We start from the raw sequence: 13,789 nt of genomic DNA, 5'->3' as shown, positions 1-13,789 counted from the left end.
TGTTTTTATGTTGAGTGTCAAAACAATTATGTTATTCTGTTTAAGTTTCAAAAACCATGTGGTTGTGTGTTGTTAGGACTTATGTAATATGTTTCTTATGTTGCTACTATGTCACTTATGTTAATTGTGTGTTTTTATTATCTATGATAATGTTTGGTTAGATAATGCATGTGCTACATATTTTAAACAGATCATGGTGATGAACATTGTGGAACTTTTGATCTTTATGGCAAGTCTTTGCCTACCTATTTGGATGGGTGAAGTTATGGACTATGTTCATAACCTGGATGATTTGTTTGAAGTTTTAGCTCATGTTGAAAAAATAATGTCATGTTTAGCTTCCTCTTTTTGTTGATAACAAAGGGGGAGAAATAGTTATGTTATGCACTGCTATAGATTAGTTATGTTATGTACTGTTATAGACTCAAATTTGCATATATGCAGGGGGAGTAAGTATTATATGCAGGGGGAGTAATTATGGTTATTTCATTATGTTTTTTAACCTGATTATATAATACATATTTTGGCATAAATTATTTGTTATCATCAAAAAGGGGGAGAATGTTGAATATCATATCTCCATGATAGTGTTTTGATGATAACAATTTATACAGTGTGTGCACTAACTTTTATATGCAGATTTTAATATCAGAATATGTATAAGTGCAAGTTGATTTCAAGGTATTTTGAAGTGAAGAAAATGAAGAACAAATGAGATAATGTATTTTATATTTTCTTTACTTAGAATAATTGTACAAGCCTTGATCACACACACGCACACACACAATTTTAGAACACACTAACACAGGCTTAGTGTGTTGGTTAACTATAGAAATCCCCTATGTTAACCATTAGAATTATAGTTAAAACTTGATTATAAAAACTCCTTATAGCAGAATTTTTGATCTCCGACAATGAATCTGAGGGAGCCACGGCCTTTCCCGCTTCGCAACCTATTTCCCCGCCTGGAGCAGAGCCTTTCCTTGAGGTTCCTCCCATTGCAGCGCTTGCTCAGGGTCAAGAGCCCGTTCCCTCAGGCTCTCTGTCTCTACAGGCTCATATCGAGGAGTTTGAAAATGCCGCAAAACAGGTGATTTCCCTCGTCAGCCTTGGCCTAGGGATATATGCTGACTTCAAACAGTCCCTCCTGGATCGCATGGTCGATCTCGAGCGGTTAGGTAAACCTCGTCTCGCTGCGCGTTGTATGCAGAGGCTTCTCTATCTGGAATCGCATCTGATGCGCCTGGGGACTCTACTGCAAGCAGGTCCGTGGCTGTCGTGGAGCGCTTCTTGTTTCAAGTTCGGCGTCGGGAGGCCTGTGAGCAGGAGGTCCGTTCGAGGGAAATAGCGGATTTGGAGTCCCATGTCACCTTCCTGGTGGACCAGCAGCGCTCACTGGAGGAACGAATAGGTGTTTTCACTTCCACCATATCCCGTCTGAGGGCTGAGTTGGAGCTTGCAGAGACGACTCTAGGGGGATCCTATCTGAGAGCCAGAAAGTTGACAAGGCTGTCGAAGAGGCAACCCAAAACCTCCAGATGCTATGTCAGGAGGACTCTGTCACTGCCTCTACCTTCGAGGATCGGACCCAGAAGGAAGCTGCAGACAAAGTCCAGACGGACCACGCCAGAAGGGTGGTCGAAGTTAAGGCGGAGCTCATATCCTTCAACCTTTTGGACTAGGCTCACCGGGTCGAACAGTGTTAAGACATTTGGTGTTAATGATTTGTCTGATTGCAAAATCATAACTTTGTTCAAATGTATTGTCTTAAAACTGGGTAAATGATGTGCTCCTTTGGTTTTCCAAACGTGTTTGCGCATATTCTCTTTCTTGTGTTGATGTTGCCTTTTGTTCTCTTAGCTATACATGAATCCAAGCCCTAGGTGAATTCTATCTATAGGCGAGCTCAGGAGAATTCAGGCCGTGGACGAATTCTGGCCACGGGCGGAGGCGAATCCAAATCGTAGTCGAGTTCTGACCGAAGGCAAGTTCATAACCGTAGGCGAACTCTGGGCAAAAGAGAATTCAGAGCCGTAGGCGAATAAGGCGAGCCACGTGTCTGGTTGTGGCATCGTGTGCTTGCCAGCTATACTGACTTTGATATGTTGCTTCGCATCGAAAGCATCATCATGGTGGCTCTCCGTTCGTTGTGCCCGATTAGACCGTTGAACGATGAGCGTGCTCATTATATACGTTGCTCTCTCTTCTAGTTAAGGAGGTCACCATGCTCATCTTCTGTTTCTCGTTTTCAATGGCGCCGCGCTCTAAAGCATCCGCCCAGAAGAAGAAGGTGAGCGATGCCTCCTCTTCAACTGCCGCACCTGGCCACGATCCGGAGCTTAAACCTTTGGATTCAGCCAATCTGCAGATCCACATGGAGGAGCTGGAGGGTGCTGTGAAGTGGGCAATCTCGGTCTTCGATCAGGGCCGTGGTGTCTTCGCAGACCTGAAGTAGGCTCTCTTAGATCGGGTTACTCTAATTCACCATTTGGGCGACTACAGGCTCGCCATACGCTGTTCAATGAGACTCATCGATCTAGAGTCGCTTATAAACAAGCTGGAGAATCTGCGGCAGGCAAACTTGGAGTCCGAAGTGGACTCACTCTTGGTTTCGACTCGTCATAGCGAGGCGTGGCAGTGAGAGTGCCGAAGGCGAGACATAGAAAACAAAGAATCCTTTATCGCTCACTTGGATCTTCGTCAGCGTCAATTGCAGGCCGAGATGGAGGGTACTACTTTATCGCTCACTTGGATCTTCGTCAGCGTCAATTGCAGGCCGAGATGGAGGGTACTACTGGCTCGATCTCTTTAGGTAGGACTTTGTATGCCGAAGGGGAATCGATCTTGACGGGTCTACGTGTTCAGATCAAGACGGTGCATGGTGTCCTTGCGAGGGAGAGACGTGACCTTCTGTCGCTGTGCCAAGAGGATGCTACCGCTAATGCTTCCTTCGAAACGAGGATCCGATAGGAGGCTGAGGATGAGGTTCGTACCTTGTAGGTGGAAAAGATAGCTAGGTTAGGGCCGAGCTCGCGTCCTTTCAGACTCCTAGAATAAGCCTGTAGGATAGGAATAGATTCTATGTGTCATGTTCCCTTTTTTGTTTCTTGAGCGTAATGTTATGACTCACTTGATCGTAAAGTCATAACTTTGTTCAAATGTATTGTCTAGAAACGGCTAATGAAATTCATGCTTTCTCAACTCTGAGATGTTGCACACACACTCTCTTCACATATAATTAAAAAAAATTTATTGCGTCGCTATTCAGCATCTTACTTATGCGATAGATAAGCTCAATTACTGGCGAGTTCATGCCTTAGGCGAAACTCGAACGCAGACGAGTTTGTGCCAAGGCAAAACTCGAGTGCAGGCGACAGGCAAGTTTATGCCAATTCGAAACTCAAGCACTGGTGAGTTCATGCTGTAATCAAAACTCAAACGCAGGTGAGTTTGTGCCAAGGCAAAACTCGAGTGCAGGCGAGTTTATGCCAAGGTGAAACTCAAGTGCTGGCGAGTTCGTGTTGTAAGCGAAACTCAAGCGCAGGCGAGTTTGTGCCACGTGTCCGCCTGCGGACCTAAACGCTTGACAGCTAGGGCGATGTGGGCGCGTCAGTCTTCATTAATTACAAAGTGATGGAACGCTTCGCCTTTCGTGCTCGATCCGAACGGTTGGTTTGGAGTCCCAGGAGCCAAGGCTTTTATGGACGTCGAGCTCGAAGCACCGCTGGAGATCTGAGTCATTCGATTTATTTGAGGCAACGAATCTTAGCCGTTAAGCTTTTGGCTATATAACATGCCCGCTATTCTCTCGGTAGAGTCCTCGTGCTCACGAAAATTCACCTGAAGAAAACTTTTACGGAGTCTCCTTTGGTCTGATCAATGGCTTCTGAATCCAATTCCGGTGTCTTCGAGGGGGAGGGTGTCGGCTCCTCCTCTACTATGTTGCCAGCGTTAACATGACGCCGCCTTCCGCTGCTAGTTCGACCCGAGGATCTTCTGCTTTGAACTCTGGTCCGACGTTCTCCATCCTCCTGAAGTTAAAGGATGACCTACGCAGGATAGCCACCATCATCAATCAGGGTGTCGGGGGTATCACGACATGCTCCCCTTTGTGGAGGAATGTCTTAAGGAACTCCGACGCGCGGGCGGTCCCCAGCTCGCTCGGCGATGTGAGCAGGAGCTCCAGCCCTTGGAGGGGCTGATGTACCGCTTGGAGGAGCTGGTGCATGCCGACTCTGAACCGACGCCTCTCGCTATGAGCGCCCTATTTGAACGCGAAGCCTTGGAGAGGCACATTCACAAACAGGAGGCTCTGCTCAGACGCCTGCACAGGCAACATCGTGCCATACTGGCAAAGATGGATGCCTACCTAGATGCCGCCTTTTTCACAGACGCTGGGTCTCTCGAAGGAGAGGCAAAGCTGAAGAGGCTTGAGCACGAGAAGGTGCGGGTCGATCGTGCTGCTGAGGCGGAGGCCAGGGTGCTCCAACTCCTTCGTCAGGAAGAGGAATACGGCGAGGCTGCTCTCGCCAGACTTCAACCGCGACAGGAGGAGAGGGTGCGGGCTAGGCGCGAGGCGGAGCTTGCAGACGTCAAGGCCAGGATCGCCGCTTTCAGCCTGCTGAAATCACTTTGAAGTGTTCTCTTTTTTTTTTTTGGTGATGTCTGTAATCTTTTGCTGATGCTTGTTGCATCTTATCTCTGGACATGTTACTCTTAAAACTCTAGCTGCAATAGCATTTTACGCTTATGTTTATTAATTGTTTTGCATGCACATCCTTTTCTTTTTATTTTCTAGTTTGATCTGTACTTAGAACTTTTTGATTGATCGCTGGCAGTCACTGTGTTGGACTCGCTTTTGTCGTTCGTTGCTTGCCTGAGTCGAGCTAGCTACACAGCTTTTCGCAGTGTGGCGGACCTTCAAGGAGTTTCTGTTAGACTTAATTGCTAAGATTCTCTCTCACCCTTAGCTGTTTGTAGCGTAGGGTTGGGTTGATTTTGACTCTCGCGTTGTAGTTCAGGCGGGTTTGAGATGTTAAAAAATTAATAATCTAACCCAAACAAAGTGGTTGTTTATGCATGCGACCATCTCAGTAGTCCCAACAATGACTCTCTATTTGGCGGGTTGTTGTTTGGGGATTGACGGGAGCATGTCGCTTGGCAAACTGCCTTTAATGAACATTGCCACTCAAGAAGACGATGATGTCCGGATAACCGAATCGTTCAGGGACGTAGGAGTATGACGATTGATTCTTGTAGGAGCCATCGCATGGTAGGCTACTACCCATCGATTGTTCTAAGAGAATATTAGAACGCTCGGAATAGGTCGGGCCATTCAAGGACTTACAAGTATGATGACCGACCGAAGCAGCAACGCATCGCGTGGTAAGTTACTACTCGGGCAGCGTCACTTGCGGGGAATGACGGAGCCTGGTACCATAGGTAATCATTAACCCGATAGAATCTCATTGCGATCGGAGCAACTATGAGGACCTATCATCCCATGGGAGGGGATTGATAGGTCGGTATTGCTAGAGGTGATAGTTAATATGATTGGATTGTTTTTCACGATGTGAGCGACTTTATGGGCTCACCATCCTGTTGGAGAGGATTGGTAAGTTGATTTTATCAGAGGTAATAGTTAACATGACAGTAAGAGTGGCTCCATCGTCTTATTGGAGAGGATCAATAGGGGAAACTTGGGGGAGACCATCAGAGGTAAAGATTAACTTGATAGTTAACTTTGGTCCTAACTGTAGGAAGGTTTGACCGAGTGGGGATCTGGGTTACACTTAAGAACACTATACGTAGCATCTTGTATAGGGTTTCCCGGAAGCAGTGGCTCGTACTTGCGAGTATGTTAGAGTATATAAAGTAGGAACAGTTTAGCCTCGTGTATGTGACGCCCCAGGGTTCACACAAGGCTGCAGTCCTAGGTGAAACCCGGATTGTCAAACCTGCCAAGCACCAACCACCATGTTATGACAAATTTCACCATATCAATCACTATCTCTCTAGTGGAAACAATAAATAGGTGAAGGTACAAACAGGTAAAAATAGAAATAGGACAACACTGGATATACACAGAAGAAGCATAAGAAAAATTAATAATGAGCCCAACTGGAATATAATAGACATATCTCTGAGTCTGAACTGAATCTCAAATACAATGAGTCACATAAACAAAGTCTCACAATATCTCTCAACTCTATGAAACAAAATACCAATCTAGATTCTGAAAATAATCAACTACATGTGGAGTTCTACAATAACTACAAAATATGATAAGTAACTAAATGGACAACTAAGAAGTCTCATCAACTTGTGACTCTCCGTGCGCCAGACTCGCTGCCTGAAAGTGGGGAAAACAACGAGCGTCAAAGCGCTAGTGAGATCATCACTACCTCTCCCTAGGGGAAGGGGTAGGAGTATATAAGAAAATAGAGTCAGTACATACAAATATCAAATCATTCATATAACTCTCTATGAATGAAAAACCAATAATCAAAGATAAATACTCCAATCTCCAACATAAAAAAAATAATCATCTCATCTCGAACTACGCCCGAGTGACCTGCTCTATAATAAGAGGGTATTAACAATTGCTAAAAATAAATATATCTGTCGTTCATAACGGGTGCATCAAAATCTCAAAGGAAATACCCTACTCGCGGGTAATTTATCATAGAAGTAAAGCCTACAACTGATCAAATATTTATGTGTGCATCATCTTGTACTATAGCGATACTTTTGTAATGCTCGTTACTCAATCGCTCTACGGCAATAGGGTTTATTATTTTCCTATTCCGGATACATATAATAAGGATACTGTTGTAATACTATTACTCAATTATTCTGCGGTAATAGGTTTTATCTTCCTATCCCGGATACATGAAGTAACGATACTTTTGTAATACTATTACTCAATCGTTCTGCGGCAAATAGGTTTTATCTCCCTATTTCCGGATACATGAAATAACTATACTCTTTCATATGTATTCATCAGCTCAACGTGCGACAAAAAGTATGTTAACACAACATAATCTAAGTGTACGTGCACATATCTTGGTGTGCGTGTTCATATCTGGCGTTCATCATTATCCCAGATGTTAAACAACTCTTAAGCATTATATATAATAGTACAAGATTGAGAAACTCTCTCAAAAATAACAAACAAGAGCAAAACTTAAGGAAACATTTACATAATATATCAATTTATTTCAAATCAGCACATCTGTAGTTTTCTGCAGGACATATCATTAGTAAATTGAGAATATCTTTCTCTAGACAAACTCTTTTTGAGAATAGTTTTTTGTTTTAGAAACTAGACTCACATAGATATCATTTGGCACTAATTTGGTTTAGTTTAGAGTTCATATGATATTTCTAATTTCCAGCCAAACATTTTATTTATGTAGTAGATTTTTAGCAGAACATAACAAGCATGATTATTTGCACAAGAAATCATATGTAAACCTTCAATCATGCACGAAACTTTAAAACGAAGAATAAGACATCTAAATTTAGATAAACAATGTTTAAATTATTTTTAGATCTTAAAATACTTCTATAAATTCATGCTTAATCTCTTTAACATGAAAAGACCTAGTCTTTATACATATATACAAAAGATCCAATTTTTATACACAAATTAATTGATTAGGCTCTATAAAACTCATTAAAAACTCTTCAAAAATATTTTAAAAACTAGGAGGGGGATTAGTAGAGATGATACTCGCCTGGGGTTGTAGGAAAACTTGTTAGAAGCAACGTCGAAGGAGATCTCCACTCCAAAAGCCAAAAATCAATAAAAACCCAACTTGAAACCCTCCAATCTTCTCCAAGAATTGAAAATAGGGTTTATGGGGTTTTGGTGGCTGGTTAGGGTTCTTAGATATGATAAAAAAAGGAATTTTCGTGAAAAATATAGGTATTTATAGAGGCAAACCCGAAACAAACCTGTTAGACCCGAACCAGGAAACCTAGTTTGACTAGGAAAATACCCCTTCGGTATTTTGACTGTAACTTTCTCATCCGACCTCAGAATAAGGTGATATAAGACTTGTTGGAAAGATGCTAAAGAGACCTACAACGCTGGTCTATTACACTTTTCCAAATTCTAACTGTATCGGTGTGTAAAATATAAAAACTCATAACTAGTCATTATTCCCAAATTTTCACTCTTTTGGCCTTTGTGCATGTTTTGTGCATTTGCACTCATATTTTCACAAATATACATTTAATTGATCTCAAATCAATTCTTATCATATTTAAATATCAAATGTATTATTTTTCACCATATAACATATTTAACATTATTTATCATAAAATATTCAAATTTACGGGGTTTTACATTCTTCCCCTCTTAAAAGAATTTCATCCCCGGAATTCCACAACCGCATCTCAAAGCTCAAAAACTGGGAAAACACAAAAAGAAGGTGTAATTCATATTAAGAATTCCTTCTGTACCCATCTCATAGTATTAGCACAATGATATTTAAAGTTAACAACCTAGAATGCAAACATTCTCCCCTAAATCCCTAATTAAACAAAATTGGTACGTCGAGCGAAATAATCCAAACAAGAAAACCCTCATGTATATACCATATGTTTCAAATGATTAAGGATCAGGTGACAATATCTCCATTCTAGTGTTAAAGATAAATATAAATGTGACTAAACAACATAGATAAAGACTACTATCAAAGCATATAAGCATAAGAATTTATCAACATCATACATGTCCAAACAGGTGTGGGTAGTCGCGACGAACATCCTGCTCGCGCTCCCAAGAAATCTCTACGGTAGTCAAGTCATCCTGAATCTCAATCTTTGGTGAATCAATCACTCTCTGTTGCTCATCATCCCGCAGATGCTTCTTAAGTATCAAAACATGAAAGACATCGTGTACACTCGACATCGATGCTGAAAGATCTAACCTGTAAGAAACAGCTCCAATGCGCTCGATGATCCTGAAAGGACTAACATATCTCGGGGCAAGTTTCCCCCGTCTACCGAATCGCTGAACGCCCTTCATCGGTGATACTTTCAACATAACTGAGTCTCCGACCTGGAACTCTAAAGGTCGTCTCCTCTGATTTGCATAGCTCTTTTGCCGACTCTGCGCCGTAAGAATGCGCTCTCGAATCATTGCCACCTTCTCTGTGGCATGTCTAACTAACTCTGGACAAATCAAAAAACTATCCTCTGGCTCTGCCCAACATATAGGTGATCTGCAAGGTCTCCTGTACAAAGCTTCATATGGTGCTATCCTGATGGTAGTTTGATAACTATTATTATATGCAAATTCAATCAGTGGGATGTGATCCTCCCAGCTATCCTGAAATCTATAATGCATGCTCTCAGCCTGTCCTCTAAGATCTGATTCATCCTCTCGGTCTGACCATCTGTCTGGGGGTGAAAAACGCTGCTAAATGACAACTGACTGCCAAAAGCATACTAGAAACTCCTCCAAAAATGAGATGTGAAGCCTGAGCCCCGATCTGATACAATCGTCTCCGAAACTTCATGCAATCTAACAATCTCCCGAATGAAGATCCTCGCATACATATCTGCTGTATAAGTCATCCTCACTAGTAAGAAATATGTAGACTTAGTCAATCTGTCCACTATAACCCAAATAGAATCATTTCCTTCCTTTGACTTAGGCAACCCCACTATGAAATCCATGGAAATATCTGCCCACTTCCACTCAGGAATGGGTAAAAACTATAGGGTTCCTGCATGTCTCTGATGTTCTGCCTTAATTTGTTGGCAGGTATAACACTTAGCCACATAATCTGCAATCCCTCTGCGCATACCACTCCACCAAAAATACCTCTTCAGATCCTTGTACATTTTCCTTGTGCATGGATGTACTGTATATCTGTTACGATGCGCCTAAACTATCGCAAAATAAGCCATACCCTCCGGGTCTGCATCAAAACACCTCGTAGTCCTGCTAATGTTGTGTCCACGTAAATGACAAATGTCGTATCACTGTTTAGAACAGTCAAAATTGTCATTGTAGTCTATCTAGCCTTAATAGTCTTAAAGGCTTCCTGGCACCCCGTGCCCAAAGCAAACTATACACCCTTCTTTGTAAGGTGTGTAAGTGGTATCACAAACTTCAAAAAGTCCTGAATGAACTTTCTCTCATACCATTCTAAAACTACGAACCCCTGTAATGGTTCTTAGTGGCTCTCAATCTAGTACAGCCTCAACAATGGCTGGATCCACTGTTATGCCCCACCTGTTGATGACATGGCCTAAAAATCTAATCTCTTATAGCCAAAACTCGTATTTGCTAAACTCAGCGTGTTTGCGGAAAAAGTCGCTGTATTCATTGCTGCATTCATTACAACTTTAATCGTTACAATGAAATAAAAGATAGTTCTTTCATAAGACCGTACACAATGGCAAAACAAAATTAGATACAAAAACTCTTTTCAAACAACGCAAGACGGTGTTTGTCATCTCTTGCTTGCTGGGTCTTTTGCTTGTGACTGGCGATGTTGATATCCGTGCGACCACCGGTGGCCACTCAGAATCTAGGTTCGATAAAATCGGGCGCCAGAGTTTCGTCTATCGCGGTGGGCATTTTAGAAACTCTGACAACCCGTCGATCTGCGTGCGATCTCAGAGGTTAAAGCTTATGCTCGGCTTAAAACGAGGACACTAGTCTTCTTCGGTATCAACGCTAAGGCCAATACCAAGGGCTGAAGAGATGAAGTTGAAGAGGGGAGCGCTGATGTACATCTACTGACTCCTCGCGTTGAAGCTGCCTCGATCAGTTGCTGCAGCCAGGGCCTTCGCCCGAGGCTCTACCAAAAATCCAGCATCCTCGCCAAATGAGGGTACAGGGCTGGTCCTATTTATAGGAAAACAAGAGGACCAGCGAGGGGTCCGCACAGATCTAGGACACCCAAGGGTGTGGTCCGCCACCAGATCTGGACACCCTTGGGGTGTCTCCAAAAATCCGAGACACCCCTTAGGGGTCTCGCGAAATTCCGAGACACCCTTGGGGTGTCTCCGAAATTCCGAGGACACCCCTAGCGGCGTGTCTCGGAAAATCCGAGACACCCCTAGGGTTCTCGCGAATTTCGAGACACCCTTGGGGGCGTGTCTCAAATTCCGAGACATCCGTTAGTTGCGTGTTTGATCGTTTCCCCGTAGACTTCTTCATACGAACTCGGGATTTGAGAGATTCCGGCACGGCGTTGTCGAATTTGGCGAGAGCTCTGTTAGTCCCGATGGTTGGATTATCAGTGCGGGCCACGTGATCGGCCGTCAACGGCGCGGCGCTTGTCCTTCTTGAGCGCGTTTATCGCGGGTGTTTCCGCGTCAATCCATATCCCCGTGATTCTGACATCCTGTCGGCCACATGTCTAGTCCGCTCGGGTTCGCCCTTACATCGTTTCACCGGCCGTCATTTGAACCCTTCGTGAACCGGTAGTGACGTTCAATCGTCGATCGTTTAATACCTGAGACTGTGTGCGGGGACTATTGGCAATTTTTTGATGCCTACAGATTACCCCCTTCCAAAGTGTTTTCGGACCGCCCTTCTTTTATAGGGGAGACCGGAATACTTATGGTATGTATTGGGCTCCGACCTTCAGTCGGCCTAAGGACCTGTGGGTTTGCTTCAACTCTCGACGCTCTTCGATCTTCGTTTATCCGGTGCTTGTATCGCCGATAAGCGAGATGTGTTCCGGCCGCTGCGTTATCGCCTGGCCGTCGTTGGAGTCTCGATGTTTACAGCTGGTGACGTTAGAGTTTGGCTCGGTGTCATGAGGACTTTTGAACTTGCTATCCCTGTCACACGCTGTTGTCCTGGGTTCTGAATCACTGGGGTTGACTTTTCTCGCAACGCGTGCTCCCGGCGTTGACCTAAGCGTTGACGCGTTGACCGGCGCTCCACCTTAGGTTTGGAACCGCGTGGGTGACTTCGTCGTCACGTGTTGACTTTTGCTTGCCCACGGTGTGACTTTTGTCGCAACGCGCTGACCGGGTTGACCTTTAAGGTACGCTGTTACCTCTCCCCTTAGGTTTTGGACCGCGTGGGTTGACTTCTGTCGTCACGTGTTGACTTTTGTTGCCGTGTTGACTTTTGTCGCAACGCGCTGACCGGCGTTGACCTAAGTTACGCTGTTTTGACCGCGCCCGTCCGCCTCTAGGGTTTGAACCGCCTGGGAAGTTGATGTATGAAGTTTACCATTATTTTCAATCATCGGCGCCGGGAAAATCAACTTTTGTGGAAATATTGGGGGGTAAAAAAAAATGATTCGGAGTATCAAACTGGTGCGCGGCGGGGTAATCCGGCTAAACACCCCTGGGGCTGTCTCGGCTAAGGCCAGAACCCAAATGGGTGTCCGGCATTGCCGGACAACCTAGTTGGTGTCTCCCCCTTAGTGGTCCCTCCGCTTTCGTCTTTTAGTCCCTCTTTTCATTTGAATTTCAAGAGAGGAGCGTTTATGGTATCCCCCATGCTTTGAATTAACCCTTTCACACTTGAATTTTCACAGAGAGAGCGTTTATGGTCCCCCCCATTTGAAATAACCCTTTTCACACTTGAATTTTCAAGGAGCAGAGGTTATGGTCTCCCCCCCATGAATTAACCCTTTTCACACTTGAATTTTCAAGAGAGAGGTTTTGCGCCAAAATTCTTTGGGGGGTTTTCTGTAGAAAATTTCGTGCTGAAATTTTGTTGGAGGCGTTTGCAGGACAATCTGTAAAAGCTATTCATCTGCATGTGTGGATTTATCCTGAATTTGTTGGATGCTCAAGTCACGAGACCAACTAGTGGAGTTGGGGCGTCAATGACTCCTTGCATTTATAGAATATTTTGGCAAATTCTCAGCCATTAACCGGGTTTTGATGAAAGCCTTCTACCGGACTACGTTTGTAGTCGGCGCTAGCATGCCGGATTGTTTAAGGTCCGTTCCGCACGTGACGTTAGTGCTAGAGAGTTAACGCTCTTATTGCTACGATATTGAATACGTAGACTTCGTCTTTCTCACGGAATTAGACTACCGGCAACGCCGCTGGTTAGGCCCGTTGACTTTAGGATTTTGCGCTAATCCCCAGCCTTCAACGCGATTTGATTAGCCTTTAGCGACTACCGTTTGAGTCGGCTAGTATGCCCGGTTTGCTTAATCCGCTCTCATGTGACGCTCAAGCTGAAAAGACGCTTAACCCTTCTTAGTCGCTACGATCATTGAATAACCCTGATACGACTTCTCTTTCTCACGGAATAGACTACCCCGGCAACCGCGTGGTTTTAGGCGCTGACTTATCCTTACTTAGGATTCAGGATAAAAATTCCCGTGCGTGGAGGCACGCGATTATGCGTGTTATTATAACAATCCTGGCCACAATTGTTGAATATGTGGCTCTTTTGCTCCTTTTGCGTCAAGGGACTAACCGGGCAATGCCGTGTTAGCCTAGGCTTTGGCATTTTTGGCAAAACCCCCAGCCATCAACGGGTTTGACGTGCCTTTACCGATACCGTTTCGAATCGGGCTAGAAACATGTGAATTATCAAAACCCGTATTCACACTGTAACGTACTGCTGGCTAAAGCAGAATTGCTTTCTTAGACTTTTTTGCTATGATGTTGAATACATTAGGCTTTGCTATTGCTTACGGGAATAGGCTCCGCAACGCTCAAGTGTTAGTGTTTGACTTATCCCTGCTTAGGGCTTCGGGCAGTGAAATTCCCCGTGCATCGAGTGGCCGGTATTTGACAATCGTGTCTTTTCTAAAACGCAAAGACAGATGAGAAACACCCC

Source organism: Asparagus officinalis, chromosome 2, assembly GCF_001876935.1.
Source record: "Asparagus officinalis chromosome 2, Aspof.V1, whole genome shotgun sequence".
In the NCBI taxonomy this organism is placed as follows: Eukaryota; Viridiplantae; Streptophyta; class Magnoliopsida; order Asparagales; family Asparagaceae; genus Asparagus; species Asparagus officinalis.
The sequence above is the reverse complement of the archived record's forward strand: the minus strand, read 5'-3'. Positions refer to the sequence as shown.